Consider the following 18,204-nt stretch of genomic DNA (forward strand, 5'->3'; position numbering starts at 1 on the left):
TAGATCGCCGCTGTTTAGGACGGCTGCTGCATTATTCAGCGAGGACCCGCGCGGCTCCGGCCCTCTGCCCCACCCCCGCCACCGCCACAGTGCTAACCGAGCTGGCTCCTCGGCGCGGCCACTGTCCCGCTGGCTGCAGAAAGGCAACGGAACTAGGCCGCTGCTGAGGCGCGCCGTTCCAAGAGGAAACACGAGTCCTAAATGACCAGAGGCTAAAGTAGAATATACGGCCGTTGCGGTTCTGTACCACCCGAGCCGCGAACAGGGTGTCCCAGGAATGTTGCGACTAACTTCTAGTGGAGGTGGGGCACACGGTAACGAGTGAGAACTGCGTAGCAGCCCATGGGCACAAACGTATGCGTGCGCTGCTTGGTGGTGCTGTACACGAGAGTACAGGAGGGTGAGCCTCTAACTGATACTGAACACCAAAGTACTGTAAGTTAACGCAAGGATTTCCTCATTATAGCGATAGACAGCACGTGAGGAGCGTGGAACGGTCTACGAACGGTGAAGTGTGCAGACATGAAGTTAATGTATAGGATAGCTAAGTGCAATGGACAAGCTGCTAGATGGACCTGTCGAGAACGCTTCACAGACAGGCATCAACCGAGCAACAGTTTGTTTGCACATCTGCATCGAAATTTGTGAGAATAAGGGTCACTAAGACGTTGGGCTGGTGAGGGCAGGCCACAATAAGTGTGTTCGGTCGTCAAGGAGAAAAGTGTGTTGCATGCCGTGGAGGCTAATCAAGTACCAGCATACGTGACGTTACTCAGATTTAAGAATGACTCGTAACTGTTTTCAGTGTGTTTTAAACGTCAAATTCTTATACGCTTTTACTCTACAAATGGGGCACTTATTGTACCCACATGACCATCCTGCATGTGTTCACTGTATTTCCCAGCTTATGTGCTATTCATTGAAGAGATGACATTCAGTAGGTATGGCGTGTTCAGTCCCTACAATGAGCATTTGCCGGCACCACACGGCCGCCCCGCCTCCCCCCCCCTCCCCCCAAACCACGCATCCCCTCCCAACACAACCACCACTACTACCACACAAACACAGTTTGCAGTACCACGTGGTACAACATCAATTCACTCTAAATGTATGGGCGGGTTTGGTCACCTCGCTATTGCGGCTAATTGTGAGACCTTTCTGCAGCAGGTTCTTCCTGGTTTGCTTGAAGATGTTGCAGCATGTATGTGGCATGTCGTTGGGACGTGCTGAGGCGCCACTCCTTTTGGACTGACTGTTTGTAGGCAGGTCATTCCCTCACCGATGGATTGGGCGTGGTGAACCGATTCAATGACCCCACGCTCATAGGATTTATCGAATCATTATTTATTTCTCTGGGGATCCATGAAATCTCTAATGGATCACCATTACCGCTGAGTTCGAAATGGATCTTGTCGCAAAAATCGTCTGCATAGCTGCTAAAATTAAAGAAATACCTCAGAGTGTCCAAGCTTGTGGGGCAGCCAATGCCCCATGGGTGTCAGAAATGCATGACGTCTGCTGGTACAGACTTCGAGCATCTCTTGAAACATTAGAGCTCTACACATGTTGTACACCATGTGTAGTCTTTAAGTCCAAATAAATGTTTCAAAAAAACCACACTCTTGATACTTTTCCTATCTTAGACCTCTGCTACCACTTATTGTTGGCGATCGTGGACATTCAATTCTCAATCCTTATCATGTGCGTCATCTCCCATTGAAGTAAGTCCCAACATTTCCGGGACATTCTTTTCGTACTCCTAACCCTCCTCTCATTCGCTTTCCTCCTCTATTCCTCCATCAGTTCCTTTTTATAGTCACATCGTATTACCGTCCGGATCATCAGCCCACAAGCAAAGTACACTATGTGATCAAAAGTATCCGGACACCTCCAAAAATAAACGTTTTTCATTTTAAGTGCATTGTGCTGACACCTACTGCTAGGTACGCCATATCAGCGACCTCAGTAGTCATCAGACATCGCGAGAGACCAGACTGGGGAGCTCCGCGGAACTCACGGGTCTGGTGATTGGGTGTCACTTGAGTCATAAGTCTGTACGCGAAATATCCACACTCCTAAAATCCATACGTGCACTGTTTCCGATGTGATAGTGAAGTGGAAACGTGAAGGAACACATACAGAACAAAAGCGTACAGGCTGACCCCGTCTGTTGACTGACAGAAACCTCCGACTATTGAAGAGGGTCGTAATATGTAATAGGGACACATCTATCCAGACCATCACACAGTAATTCCAAACTGCATCAGGGTCCACAGCAAGTGTATGACAGTTTGGCGGGAGGTGAGAAAACTTGGATTTCATGGTCGAGCGGCTGCTCGTAAGCCAAGCATAACACCGGTAGATGCCAAACGATGACTCGCTTGGCGTAATGAGCGTAAACATTGGATGACTGAACAGTGGAAAATCGTTCTGTGGAGTGACTGTGAGTATTGCATTTTTCAACGCTGTCGAGCACCTATTAATAATGCACGGCTTGTGGTGGAGTAGTTACACGACAATAACACCCCTGTAACGGACTGGCCTGCACGTAGTCCTGACCTGAATCCTACAGACAACGTTTGGAATTTTTTGGGGCGTCGACTTCGTGCCAGGCCTCAATGGCCGACGTCGATACCTCTCCTCAGGACAGCACTCCGTGAGAATGTGCTGCCATTCCCCAAGATACCTTCCACCACCTGATTGAATGTATGTCGGCTCGAGTGGAAGCTGCCATAACGGCTAAGGGTGGGCCTACACCTTATTAAACTCCAGGATTACCGATGGAGGGCGCCACGAACTTGTAAGTCATTTTCAGACAACTGTCCCGATACTTTTGATCACTTAGTGTATCTAGTGGAAGCAGAAACTGTGTTGAGAAACTAACTGAGAAAATGAATCTACTTCCGGAAAAGTAACCTTCCAATTCCATACACAGTTGAAATTTTAGGGACTACCACCCCATGCAGTAGCAAAGATTTGTCCATAAGTTGGCGGCTCGCTGGTGCAAGTTCTAGTATAACTCTTGTCTGTATTCTTTCCGTTAGATGACGCCTAACTCGATACCGGCGACGAAACAACTTCATATTCCCTGCTATATGCATTGGCAACGTTACTTTTGTTACTCGAGTGCTGGTCTAGCGGCAGGCATGAAAGCATCGACACTGTTAATTTTTCTGTATCTGGATGCAACAGCACTATACCGGCAGCATCAAAATTAAGCGTCTGACGCCCGACGCTCACGTACCAAGCAACTATTGTCATCATATCCACTGAAGGTCTTTGCATTCGGTGCTGTTTACTGAATGACAACTCAAGAACACGTTATTTTTATTTTATATTTAGAAGGTGCACAACGTGCCTGTTTCGTTTTTTTTATGGAAGTTTATTCCTTAAACGGAATTGAGATGAATACGCCCAGTTGGTTTGGGAGGCCGCCATCTAGTCTTGGCGGAACTGAGAAATGATCGGTTTAAGAATATAACTACCATTTAGGACCTAAGACCATAAAGGAGTTAGGAAGGATATACGTCATATACACCTGGATGTCAGTGTTAGAAATAGTTTGCAAGTTTGATCGACACCTCTCGCTATTGTTCATGGGAAATTCTAGGCTGTAATTAGTAAAAGTTTTTACTGGGGCAAGCAACTCAAAACTATTTTCAAGATGTGAACACGTGAGATGACCGACAAACGCGGTTAGACGGTTTAATGGGTGCCACGGTGCAGTTAGATTCCGGGCAAAAACGTGCGTAGCTCTTGAGGAGGTGACGCTTGGAGCTGTCTGTCCGGCTAGAGGATAAGCGTATGCTACTGTCGAAAGATGCGGACCTCGAACTAACCAGGCTGTCAGATTATCAGCAGGCATTCTGAAGTGTTACTGCTAGTGATTTCGCGAGGCAAGTGATAGTTGCAAATTCGCGAGTGTCTTGAGCGTCCCGCTATAGCGAAAAATCAGAGACCATAATTTATATCTGGGAAAACGCAAAACTGTTACCCACACTGATAAAACGAAGGTATAAGCAGTGACACCACATGAAAGCGAAAATTGAGGTAGGTAAACACGTCTAGGCACACAGTCTGTAGATGCAATAGTGCATTAGAATACAGGCATCTTCAGTAGGCAAGCCGCGCGGAGTGGCCGCGCGGTTTGAAGCGCCATGCACGGATTACGCGGCCCCTCCCGCCGGAGGTTCGAGTCGTCTCCCGGACATGTGTGTGTACGTTGTTCTTAGCAGAGGTTAGTTAAAGTAGTATGTAAGTCTAAGGACCGATGACCTCATCAGTTTGGTCCCTTCGGAATTCACACACATCAGAACATTTTGAACATTTCAGCAGGCGACTAGGCGAACGAGATGGCTCACTCTCGCTCGCAGCCTGAGCAGTGAGCGCTCACGGTAAAATGGAGCGGTCAGACGTCGTTACACAGCGCAAGGTAAGCACAGACTTGTGTTTTCAGGGGAAATCGTTTTAAATCGTCGAAAAGTGACAAAATGGCCGGGTTAGTCACTTCAAAGCAAAGGTCAGATACACCAACTTCAATTTACAACACATCATTGTGGGATGCCTACATGTTTATAGTATGCTGTGGTGTCTTAAGGTGGTTAGTATGCTCCAGAACACTGAACACAGTGAAAAAATATCAAGTTACAACAGTACTACATTATCTTCCACGGGAAAGATTGTGTTTACTTGGAAAGCCTAAAGCAAGAAACGGAGGTGGAAAAGTTAAAGAAACCCTATGTTAAGTGATGTAGATGCAGCATGTATTAATCATTTAACAGCAGAGAAATACATGTCTGAATAATTTTACAGAACATCTTCAGTATGCAAACGTAATTTTGTTTCCAGGAGGAACGCTCAACAAATGCAACTGCAGTTGGAGCAAGTTACCACAGAGCTTTTCAGATCGCCAAAGCAGTGCGCGGTTTCACTTAAGGAGAATTTATGAAGAGGTGTGTGGTGTTTGCAGCTGAGCATAGAGCACTGAGAGGAAGAGTTTATGGTAGTTAGTTTATCATTCTTTTCTTGAAACCGTGTGTCACCGGGTACGGCGGGCCGTCTGGCGGTTAAGTTCCTCTGACCACTTCTCGCCTTTGCGGCATCCTGGGGGTCACACCATCAGAGGGTGCAGTCTGTTGTTTCATCCCTTTAGCTTCTTGTCCTCTTTATTTTACCACTTTCATATTGTTCTGTTAGTCCCCTAACCTTCTTTAGACTGTACCTACCGCACTCTCCTTTTTATTCCATGTTGTAAAGTTATATAATTGTTGCATATCTGTACGGCTACACTAGCGACATCTAACGAGCTTACGAGACAAACATTTTGTGCCTACTGTAGAGCAGTTTGCTATGAACAATAGCACTGTTAAGAGATGACTCCACCGACACTGTGGTCTAGTATACATAATATTCTAAATATGTGCCATGATGCTAAACTGATTTTGTATTTATCTTTTGAAGATGTCGCTATGGTTCCATTATACTATAACATGTTTTTAAAAAAGGTGTGCCTCGTCATATTTAAAGCACACGCGACGCATTTGTATATCAGTAATAATTTTCATTATGGCCTATTTTATTGTTTTAACATGTAGGTAATCCACTAGTTGTACCTGCGGTTTCTCTCAACATTTTCTGCAGATCTGAAGCTGATCATTGCTGTCCGAAACCAGTAGGCTATGAACGTAACAAGTTTGTGATCATAGGCTGAAATAATGAAATTCATTGTATACTTTCTAGATCAATGTTCTGTTCGCGACAATGTTGCTGATTGTGATATCAGTACCATTCATTGCCATTCTAAGCTTTTATTTTTAACATTTCAGTAAAATGGTCAAGAAATCCAAATTTATTTCAATTTAACTTTTGTCTATAAACGCCATTCATCAAAGGGCTGCCTCAGTTCTGAGAAAGATTATGTTTCGTATTTGGCTGCCCTACGTACATCCCTTCATCAGAATAATAAAAGAAATACCAGTTTCATTTGATTGCCATTTGTCATTAATGTAGCAGTGTTAGAAAACAAATTTTCCACAAGACGCATTAAATAAGTGACCGTGAAGCGAACATCACTGTATAACAACTATTTTGTCCTAATTCATCTCCCTTCCTTGCCCTGAGGTTTTATATTGACTTTCTTTTTTACAAAATGTTTCCCATTTCGTGTGTAGCTGCACGCACTAGTTAAACTTCACCAGAGATTTCCGAAATAGACAATGTCATAACTTAAGCCATTCGCGGAATTACTTTTACTTCCTTTTCATTTGTTTTTATTTCTTCTCCCATCTTAATTATACAATTAGTTCACTGTTTCCTCATTCTCTGACAAATTAATATGGTTCGTCGTATTCATTACGACTTCCATTAGCAATAAAGATTGCCGTCAACGAGGGTGAAATTGTTCACATACCATGTGTTTCACCGCCTTTTTGTAGCCTTTGTTTTCAAAGCTAATACTTTAACTTTCGTTGATTTCTTTTTCTTGGCGCGGGACTGCTACGGTCGCAGGTTCGAATCCTGCCTCGGGCTTGGGTGTGTGTGATGTCCTTAGGTTAGTTAGGTTTAAGTAGTTCTAAGTTCTAGGGGACTTATGACCTAAGATGTTGAGTCCCATAGTGCTCAGAGCCATTTGAACCGTTTTTTCTTGGGGTCTATAGGAATGTTCCATCTTCCTAATGACGCTGTAAAAGAATATACAAAAGTGACATCCAAATACAGTTTTCTTGAATAACTCGAAAACAGCGGCCTCCAGCAAAAACGTATCATAGTGCAAAAGTTAACTACACTAGATTTTATATAAAAAGGTTGTGTTCAGTTTTTATGTGGTTTGCGCGTAGCGAGCTAGAGATTACGAAGACATTGCATGAGGTTTTTCAAGGTGTTGTGGGTTGCATGAAACCCAAAGGTAGGGGCAGCTGCATCACCTTGTATGTATATTTTCGTAAGGTTGTGATTTCTTATTAACTCGCCTTGGTTTGAAGTTTCGAAGCTTAAGGAAATTGAACTAATCAGTATCGTTTGGTGAGTGTGTAAATATTTCCGTTCAAGGATAGACTTGTAACGCTGTTTAAAGAAAGGTCTGTTAAAGCTGAGAGCGCATAGTGGACTTACACCTTCACTGCAGAAGGCGAAGGTATATTTGAACCTTCGCTACATTCTTGTAATCTTATTATATTGAAATAAAGTTGAGTTCAAACGTGTCACTCAAACGGAACCAGCCCTCCATTCCTCAGTCATATATCCGGCACAGTGAGGAATTTTGAATAGGGAGTGGAATTACACGAAGAAAATATATGGTTGTCACCAGTCAATTCATTGAGTCCATAAACTGGAACATTTGGAGAGACATGTTTGTTAATGGAACATGCTGGAACCGCTTTCGTTTTGTTCTACTACTTGTCTCCACCAACAGTGATATTATTAGTAGTCTTGTTCATATGTAGAACACTGCCACAATGATAAAAGTTGTAGATTTGTGGTAAGATCTTATGGGACCAAACTGTGTAGGTCATCGGTCCCTAAACTTACACACTACTTAATGTAACTTAAACGGACTTACGCTATGGACAACACACACACCAATGCCCGAGGGAGAGCTCGAACCTCCGACGGGTAGAGCCGCGCGAATCCGTAGCAGAGCGCCCGAGACCACGCGGCTTCAACGCTCGGCTATAATGATATTGGACATGCTATGGCTTTAGGCACGATCAGCTTAACAGCACATGTATACAAGTTGCTGACAAGACTGATACAGAGAAGAATGGAAAAGAAATTTAGGACAGGTTAGACGATGATTTGGTTTTAGGAAACGTAAAGGCACAAGAAAACTAGTACTGACGCTGCGCTTGATAATAGAAGCAAGACTGAAGGAAAATGAAGGCACGTTCATAAGGTCTGTCGGTCTGGAAAAAGCATTCAACAATTTCAAACGGCGGAATATGTTCGACAGTCTGAGAAAATAGGGGATAGCTGTGGGGGAAGCCAAGTAATATAAAATACGTAAAATAACGAAGAAAAGACAATAACATTTGAAGACTAACAACGAAGTGCTCGGCTTAAAATCGAGTAAGTTAGGGATGCAATCTTTCGCTAGTACTGTTCATACTATACACCGAAAGAGGAATGGCGAAAATCAAGCAAGTTTCAAGAATGAGATCAAAATTCAGGGTGAAGGGATATCAGCTATAACATTCGGTGATGTCATTGCTATTCTCAATGAAAGTGAAGAAGGCTTACAGAATCAGTGAAATGGAATCAAAGCTATAATATTTATAAATGGCTCCTTTTATCGACCCCTGTTTCAGATGACTTTTTTTTTTTTTTTTTGTCATCAGTCTACTGACTGGTTTGATGCGGCTCGCCTTGAATTCCTTTCCTGTGCTAACCTCTTTATCTCAGAGTAGCACTTGCAACCTACGTCCTCAATTGTTTGCTTGACGTATTCCAATCTCTGTCTTCCTCTACAGTTTTTGCCCTCTGCAGCTCCCTCTAGTACCATGGAAGTCATTCCCTCATGTCTTAGCAGATGTCCTATCACCCTGTCCCTTCTCCTTATCAGTGTTTTCCACATATTGCTTTCCTCTCCCATTCTGCGTAGAACCTCCCCATTCCTTACCTTATCAGTCCACCAAATGTTCAACATTTGTCTATAGCACCACATCTCAAATGCTTCGATTCTCTTCTGTTCCGGTTTTCCCACAGTCCATGTTTCACTACCATACAATGCTGTACTCCAGACGTACATCCTCAGAAATTTCTTCCTCAAATTAAGGCCGGTAATTGAAATTAGTAGACTTCTCTTGGCTAGAAATGCCTTTTTTGCCATAGCGAGTCTGCTTTTGATGTCCTCCTTGCTCCGTCCGTCATTGGTTATTTTACTGCCTAGGTAGCAGAATTCCTTAACTTCATTGACTTCGTGACCACCAATCCTGATGTTAGGTTTCTCGCTGTCCTCATTTCTACTACTTCTCATTACTTTCGTCATTCTTCGATTTACTCTCAAACCATACTGTGTACTAATTAGACTGTTCATTCCGTTCAGCAGATCATTTAATTCTTCTTCACTTTCACTCAGGTTAGCTATGTCATCAGCGAATCGTATCATTGATATCCTCTCACCTTGTATTTTAATTCCACTCCGGAACATTTCTTTTATTTCCATCATTGCTTCCTCAATGTACAGATTGAAGAGTAGGGGCGAAAGGCCACAGCCTAGTCTTACACCCTTCTTAATACGAGCACTTCGTTCTTGATCGTCCACTCTTATTATTCCCTCTTGGTTGTTGTACATATTGTATATGACCCGTCTCTCCCTATAGCTTACCCCTACTTTTTTCAGAATCTCGAACAGCTTGCACCATTTATATTGTCGAACGCTTTTTCCCGGTCGACAAATCCTATGAAAGTGTCTTGATTTTTCTTTAGCCTTGCTTCCATTATTAGCCGTAACGTCAGAATTGCCTCTCTCGTCCCTTTACTTTTCCTAAAGCCAAACTGATCGTCACCTAGCGCATTCTCAAATTTCTTTTCCATTCTTCTGTATATTATTCTTGTAAGCAGCTTCGATGCATGAGCTGTTTCTTCTTTTATCACATCAGACAAATCTTCACCCTCATAGAGGCTTTCAATGTATTCTTTCCACCTATCTGCTTTTTCTTCTGCATTTAACAGTGGAATTCCCGTTGCACTCTTAATGTTACCACCGTTGCTTTTAATGTCATCAAAGGTCGTTTTGACTTACCTGTATGCAGAGTCTGTCCTTCCGACAATCATATGTTTTTCGATGTCCTCACATTTTTCCTGCAGCCATTTCGTCTTAGCTTCCCTGCACTTCCTATTTATTTCCTTCCTCAGCGACTTGTATTTCTGTATTCCTGATTTTCCCGGAACTTGTTTCTACTTCCTTCTTTCATCAATCAACTGAAGTATTTCTTCCGTTACCCATGGTTTCTTTGCAGCTGCCTTCTTTGTACCTATGTTTTCCTTCCCAACCTCTGTGATGGTCCTTTTTAGAGATGTCCATTCCTCTTCAACTGTACTGCCTACTGCGCTATCCTTTATTGCTGTATCTATAGCGTTAGAGAACTTCAAACGTATCTCGTCATTCCTTACTACTTCCGTATCCCACTTCTTTGCGTATTGATTCTTCCTGAGTAATGTCTTGAACTTCAGCCTACTCTTCATCACTACTATACTGTGATGTGAGTCTATATCTGCTCCTGGGTAGGCCTCACAATCCAGTATCTGATTTCGGAATCTCTTTCTGAACATGATGTAATCTAATTGAAATCTTCCCGTATCTCCCGGCCTTTTCCAAGGATACCTCCTCCTCTTGTGATTCTTGAACAGGGTATTCGCCTTTACTAGCTGAAACTTGTTACAGAACTCAATTAGTCTTTCTCCTCTTTCATTCCTTGTCCCAAGCCCATATTCTCCAGTAACCTTTTCTTCTACTCCTTCCCCTACAACTGCATTCCAGTCGCCCATGACTATTAGATTTTCGTCCCCCTTTACATACTGCATTACCCTTTCAATATCCTCATACACTTTCTCTATCTGTTCATCTTGAGCTTGCGACGTCGGCATGTATACCTGAACTATCGTTGTCGGTGTTGGTCTGCTGTCGATTCTGATTAGAACAACCCGGTCACTGAACTGTTCACAGTAACACACCCTCTGCCCTACCTTCCTATTCATATCGAATCCTACACCTGTTATACCATTTTCTGCTGCTGTTGATATTACCCGATACTCATCTGACCAGAAATCCTTGTCTTCCTTCCACTTCACTTCACTGACCCCTACTATATCTAGATTGAGCCTTTGCATTTCCCTTTTCAAATTTTCTAGTTTCCCTACCACGTTCAAGCTTCTGACATTCCACGCCCCGACTCGTAGAACGTTATCCTTTCGTAGATTATTCAATCTTTTTCTGATGGTTACCTCCCCCTTGGCAGTCCCCTCACGGAGATCCGAATGGGGGACTATTCCGGAATCTTTTGCCAATGGAGAGATCATCATGACACTTGTTCAATTACAGGCCACATGTCCTGTGGATACACGTTACGTGTCTTTAATGCAGTGGTTTCCATTGCCTTCTGTATCCTCATGTCGTTGATCATTGCTGATTCTTCCGCCTTTAGGGGCAATTTCCCACCCCTAGGACAAGAGAGTGCCCTGAACCTCTATCCGCTCCTCCGCCCTCTTTGACAAGGCCGTTGGCAGAATGAGGCTGACTTCTTATGCCGGAAGTTTTCGGCCGCCAATGCTGATTATTTATCAAAATTTAGGCAGTGGCGGTTATCGAACCCGGAACCGAAGACGTTTTGATTATGAATCAAAGACGCTACCCCCCCCCTTTTTTTCTATTGATTTACTTAACTTATTAACCCTCCTATCCCTACCAATTAAGATAAGAAAAAATACCGGTGGGGGCTCGGGGGGCAAAGTGGGCAGGGGTCGAAACCCGAGGCCTGGCCACAGTGTCCCCCTCACCACCACCGAGCCTGTGGTGCTTAGGGAAATGGGAGACACAGGAATCAACAGTAGTGGAAGGCGTTGTTATTTATTTATTTGCATGTGTCTTTGTATTATTCACTAATATCATGAAATTATGTGAACACATCGGCGCAAGAGAAAAGAAATATAAATTCTGGTTAAAAAAAAAAAAGGAAAAAGGAAAAGCGAAAAGAAATAAAATCCGCGCAATCTGCGACGCGCTCTCCCATCCGCGGAGGTCAGAAGTAGAATAGATCGTAGGCGGTTGAAACTCAGACACCGCCGGGGGAGGAGGGGTATGTGCCCTCTGAGCCAGGCACCCCCCAACTCAGTGGAGGTCTAACAAAGACCGCTCGAAGATAGTTAGCAAATAATGTTCGGTAACGTGGCGTGTTTTCGAGAGCTGCATGGGCTGTTCGTAAATAGGTCCAGAAGTCGAGGCGGGATTTAGGTCCGGCATGAAAGAGATAGGCGACCGGCCACCCTTTCACCAACGTAATAGCATGACATTTGGCGGCGGGAAAATGTCGGTCCTCCGGGTATAGAAACATTCGAGGTTCGATTGTGTCTGGTGGCACCCGGAGATAGCAGGCAATGATTTGCTGCACGAAGCGACATACATCTTGCGATGAGGCGCATGTCAGACGGTGTTCATCAGTGTCCAGTTGCTGGCAAAGGAGACAAAGAGGGGATTCTGACAAGCCAATGTTGTGCAGTCGCTGCTTCGTGGCAAATTTCCTGTTGACTATGTGATACCACAGTGCCCGGACGTTCGTAGGGAGGAAGGGTTGGTGGACGGTGGTCCACACTATGGGCCACTGGATGGAGGGATGTTTGGTCTCCATCACATTCCGGGGAACACAACGCAGCAACAGGCTGTAAAAATCCATAGTCCTGGGAGGGCGTGTATCTGAGAGACTGGTATGTATGTAACTGTAGTCAACGAAATAGGTCGAAAGATGGGACAAATGAGGCACGATATGGCCGACAGACACCGGTGGTGAGATGGAAGCAGGTAGGAGGACCTCAAGCAAGCTGTGTGTTAGAGATGTACCCTCGCCCATGCACTGTTTTCTCATGGTACTCATGTAGAAGGCTGTAGCTCGCAGACGTACATTGACGAGCCCGACGCCACCATACCGTGGGGGCAGGGTAAGTGTCTCATAACGGACTTTGAACATTGAACCAGCCATAAGATAATAGCCAAAAGCCGCCTGAAGGTTGCGCCCAATTGCGGTTGGCAGAGGGATAACTTGCGCGATGTGAATCAATTTTGATGCCACATAAAGATTAAGAAACTCAACCCGTTGAAGCGTGTCCTGGCGGCGCAAGAGGTTCTGGCGGACGTCGTTGCGGATGACGTGTAACAGGCGACCGAAATTCGTTGCCGCTGTGCGTGTGACCGTGGGGTAATGCCCAGATACCGGAAAGTCCGCACAAGCGGCAGGGGTGCCACTTCACCCCCCTGGAGGCCTCGTCCAATGTGCATTGCAGAAGATTTGGCGACATTCATGGCACTGCCAGCGGCAGCCCCATAACGGGTGATCAATTCAAGGACTTCTCGAATCTCAGAGCCGGAGCGAATGCGGAGGAGGAGGTCATCAGCATATGCCCGACAGCGAAAAGTGTGTTGGTGTAGGGTTAGGCCAGAGAGCTTGGTCGTCAAGCCCCAAATAAGGGGCTCAAGGGCAATGGCATACAGGAGGGTAGAGAGGGGGCACCCCTGCCGTATCGAACGGTAGATAGGTACCGGCCCTGCTAAAAGTACATTGACTTGGACACGTGAACTGGCACTGTCGTAAAGACGCCGGATGACGTCGAGAAACGGAGGGGGTATGCCCATTCGGGCTGCCGCCGAAAACAGGAAACGATGACACACTTTATCGAAGGCGCTGTCGAAGTCTATAGCGATGACCGCTGCACGGAGTCTGCAGGCCGCCGCCATCGCAATTAAGTCTCGGCATTCCCCTGTGGCAGTCTGTATGTTAACCTGTCCTCCAGGCGTCGTTTGCTCTGGCGAGAGGATATGAGGCAGTATTGTTCGGAGCCGCATTGCCAGTAAGTGCGCGAAAATCTTGTAATCGGCATCAAGTAGGGTGAGCGGTCTGTAACTCAATGATCATCGACCCACGGGCTGGTTTGTGGACTGGGATAATGATGCCCTCAGCAAAGGCGGGTGAGATTGCGTGGCCAGATGTCATCAGTTCTTGATACATACCGGTCCACCGTGGTGCCATGAGGTACCGAAAGGTACGGTAAAACTTAATCGGTAAGCCATCAATGCCGGGCGATCTGTGGACAGCACCCTTGGCGATTGCGTTGTTGACTTCGTCTAGGGTGACCGCCACTGTCAAAGCATCAGCCTCCGTGTGGGGGAGGGTGCGCGTGACGTAATGCAAAATGGAGTCGTCTGCTGCAGTTTCAGCGTCTTCTTCACTACGACTTCAAGTACGACGGTAGTGCTCAACGAATGCGTGGACGATGTCATTCTGAGTGGTCACCTGCGTGCCATGAGGCGTGGTCAGAGTGCTGATGATCTGCCGACGACGCCGTCGTTTGTCGGACACTATATGATGCATGGATGACATTTCTAAATTCGCGTGATCGTGGCGTCGCGTCCGTATCACGACCCCTTGCAGTTTCCGGCGTGCCAGCGCAATTATCTTTGCCTTAGTTCTTTGCCGTTCCAACTGGTTGTCCGGGAGAATCGCATAATAGAAGTCAACAGTGGCGCGATGCCAGTCGGCCATGTCCTTCCCGTATCTCATCAGTGTCCTCCGGATCGCCGGCTTGGCGCAGTCCAACCACCATGTCAATGTCGAGTGGTAGCGGGGAAGGCGTCTTTCGCAGGCTGTCCACGTTTCAGTGACTTGTTGGCGACACGCCAGGTCATGCAAGTGAGACGTATTGAGTTTCCATGGCGCACGGCTGCGCCATACTGATTGCGGCGGAAGGAGGACCGTACAGATGTAGGCGCAATGGTCGGAAAAGACCAGCGGCCAGCGTTCAGCGCCCTGTATCGCAGATCTAAGAGTTTGTGAGACATATATCCTACCTAGTCGGCCAGCGGAATGACTGGTAAGAAAGGTATGGCCAGAACGGTCACAGTGTTGAACTTCCCAGGTATCGTGAAGCAGGAGGTCTCGCACCACTACACGTAGTTCCTGGCATGTAGTATAGTGGGGAATCTGATCTTTAGGATGCAGAACGCAGTTAAAATCACTTCCTAGTAGGCAATGGTCATAACGCCTTAAAAACAGGGGAGCGATTTCCTCGGAATAAAACTGGGCTCTTTCATGCCGTCGGTCGGTGCCTGAGGGAGCGTAGACATTAATGATGCGTGTCCCCATGGCAGTGAGTGCCATGCCCCGAGCTGATGGAAGGAAGGCGACATCGGTCACAGAAATCCCGTGGCGGACGTAGATGGCCACTCCGCGGCCCATAGGATCACTCGCGGAGGCATGGGCGGTATAGCCATTGATATCCGGGAGACTAGCCAAGTGAACTTCCTGCAAAAGGGCGAAATAGATATCCGAAGCCTAGAACATCTCCTGCATAAGGCGGATTTTCCCCTTGGAACGGATGTTGGTGTTGATGGTTGCTATCCGGTAGGCCTGGTGTCGGATTGATGGAGGCTGGTCCACTCCGCTGTCCGCGCAAGGGTGAGGGCGTCGCAGCGGAACGTTAACCCGCTGGCCCGCAGGGGAGTCTGGGGAGAGCATGATTAGTGGTGCGGCCGTGACGGCGCAGGGCCCCGTAACGGGTCCTGCTCCTCAACCTCCTACTAGTGCCACACCGTGGAAGCGGACACTGGTCTATCTTCCATTTTGTCTGCAGAAGATGTTGTAATGGTGCGTGGTGTAGTGTCGCCTGTGATACGTTCATGATTTAGTTCAGCACGGGGCGCAGGCACACCGATAGATGTCTCCGCGCTCATAACGTCTTAGTCAGCAGTAGCGGGTTCTGAGGCCTCGTGTTGGTCGACGGTAACGTCCTCCTCGACTTGTAACGTCTCCTCTTGGCCGGAAACTGTGCGACGTCTTTGCTTGCGACGTTTCGTTGTTTCCTTGTGCGACTCTCCGTGTCCGACGACGGAAGGGAGTCGCGTCGTTCTGGCAGAAAGGCTGCTGTTGGAACGATGAGCGAGTCGATCTCCATCGTGTTTCCGAGGTCAGGGTCAGCGTCCGGTTGCGTCGGCATCGTTGGCGTTGGCCGGCCGAGGCGGCGGGCGGTCCGACGCGCTCTCCGTCGGTGTCTGGCCGGGCTCGTTGGTGGCGTCATTTGTGGTGACCGGGCGACGTTGCAAAGCGGTAGGAGACGCTAGAGCAGCGGCATAGGTCACCGGTAGCATTGTACGTTGCGACGTGGGTGATTCTTCGGCAGCTGGAAGTTGCGTAATACGCCGTTGTAGGCATTCGGACCTAAGGTTGCCTTCTTTGCCGCACCCGGAACAGGTCCGAGGCTGGCCGTCGTATATAAATATTGCACGGCATCCGCCGATCTGTAAGTAGGACGGGACGTGGCTTCGGAGATCAATGGTGACCTGTCGGACCCCGTTTTGGACAGGATACGTCCGAAACTGTGTCCACTTCTACACAGTGTGGCCATGGACTGTGCCGTATGGGTGTAGTACCGCAACGACTCCCTCAGCAGGAAGTTCGAATGGCAATTCGAAAATGCGTATCGTTCGCATACCTAAGCCTGCGTGGTCGACGGTTACCTCCCCCACATTGCTATCAGCATGACAGAAGCGGAGCCCCTGTTTCGTCTCACCTAGTATGCGTTCGCACGCCGCGTCGTTAATGATTTTCACATAGACCGTGCTGCTCACGATTGACAAATGTATGCCGACAATATCGGTCGCCGGGATCTTCACTTCCTCTTACAGAAAACGCTCCGCCTCGAGTGCTTTGGGTCGGGCATAATCGTTGCAGAAAGTAAATCGGAGTGTCGATTTACGGTAACGGTTCGCCATGGATCGTACAAGGTAAGCCGGCACTTAAGCAACGGCCGTCAGAATGTAAACAAGGTGAGCTCGCGCTCCGCACTCAGTCAACACGTACGCGTCCGCTCTGTTGCCCTGCCGAAGGCAGACTGACCCTAGACCACGGTGACCCCTTGAGATGATACCGCTACTCAACTGTTCAATGGAAACTAGAGTCTTATTTCGAACAGGTACCCCTTTGGCTTCAGTTTACCCTCAATATTTTGGGAAAAATACATGTTTAAAGCCGGCGTTAGAGATAATACGTCGCCCGCAGCCGTACCGAATACTTTCACACTAAATTATTTTAAACAATTAGTTCAGGAGACCACACGAAGTGTAAATGTTTGGAAAAATATTCTTGACCTCTTAAAAGCAAATAATCCTGAGCCAATAGGGAGCATTTTCATGAGTGCATGAGTTACTGATAACAAGGTTGTTTTAGCGAGACTATCAAAAACCCAAACCCACCAAAAATAAGGACAAAATATATCTATTTAAAAGTATATCTGTTCCGAGCTACGTAAGAGCAGACCAAATGTGATTTAGCCGGCCGGTGTGGCCGTGCGCTTCTAGGCGCTTCAGTTTGGAACCGCGTGACCGCTACGGTCGCAGGTTCGAATCCTGCTTCGGGCGTGGATGTGTGTAATGTCCTTAGGTTAGTTAGGTCTAAGTAGTTCTAAGTTCTAGGGGACTGATGACCTCAGATGTTGAGTCCCATAGTGTTCAGTGCCATTTGAGCCAAATGTGATTTAGTTTCAAAAGAATAGTATCGACGGCAGTTGAATGTTCGCTGGTACACAGGGTAAGTCACGTAAGACGTAACACACCTTTCATTTCGTGAACAGTTACCCTTATTGAAACGCGGTTTTGGGGAAGTCTTCGAGCGTCAAGGGGCACGCTTGTTTTTGTTTGGTTAATGATTTAGGCGTTGGTATCAATTATGATAGTGAAGTAAGTAACTTTTTTTAAATGTAACTGTATACATTTTTTACATGCATTCGATAGTTCTTTAGCAGACAATTACAGTGATATAGCGTTCATTAATGTTGGCGTTGAAACCTGTCGTAAAAATATTCGAGAAATGTCCTATATTGTGAGAGCACGGTGGACGGAAACGGCGTTTGTGATGAAAACACTGCCATGCCGGTGCTTCAGACCAGGCTGCGTAGTTGTATGCCGTAACGTACGCCTGCGATACGAGAATAAACCTTTATTTACCATTGAACCAACTTACGACTTAGATGCAGGTTCACCTACGAATGTTGTATGTGGATATACGACACAGGCTAGACTATAGCGTATCACAAAAAAGCTTAGGAAAACAATTTCACATTTGTGTATCTTTCCAGATTTACGTGAGCTGAAAAAGGAAATCAACTGTTAATTCTTCAAAAATAAAGAGCTCTTAGATACTGTAGAAACCAACTAATGTACTAGGTATCTAAATGTTAGACACAAGATTTGACCTATATTTTCCTGTACGTGGATGTGTGCTTCTCAGGGGTAATATACATACTGCCGGACAACTGTCTCTACCTACACTGCTGTACATTATATCTTATGGGGTTCATTCATTGAACTAAACAGTGTATTAAAATATTTTGGTGACCTGCTTTACATATCAAAATAAACATTCTTTTTAACGAAACGACGTTTCATGGCGAACGTAAGAGCGTTATGATTGTGTTACCAGCTACGTGCAATACACGCTGCCCACTTTT

The sequence above is a fragment of the Schistocerca cancellata genome, chromosome 8, assembly GCF_023864275.1.
Source record: "Schistocerca cancellata isolate TAMUIC-IGC-003103 chromosome 8, iqSchCanc2.1, whole genome shotgun sequence".
Taxonomy (NCBI): domain Eukaryota; kingdom Metazoa; phylum Arthropoda; class Insecta; order Orthoptera; family Acrididae; genus Schistocerca; species Schistocerca cancellata.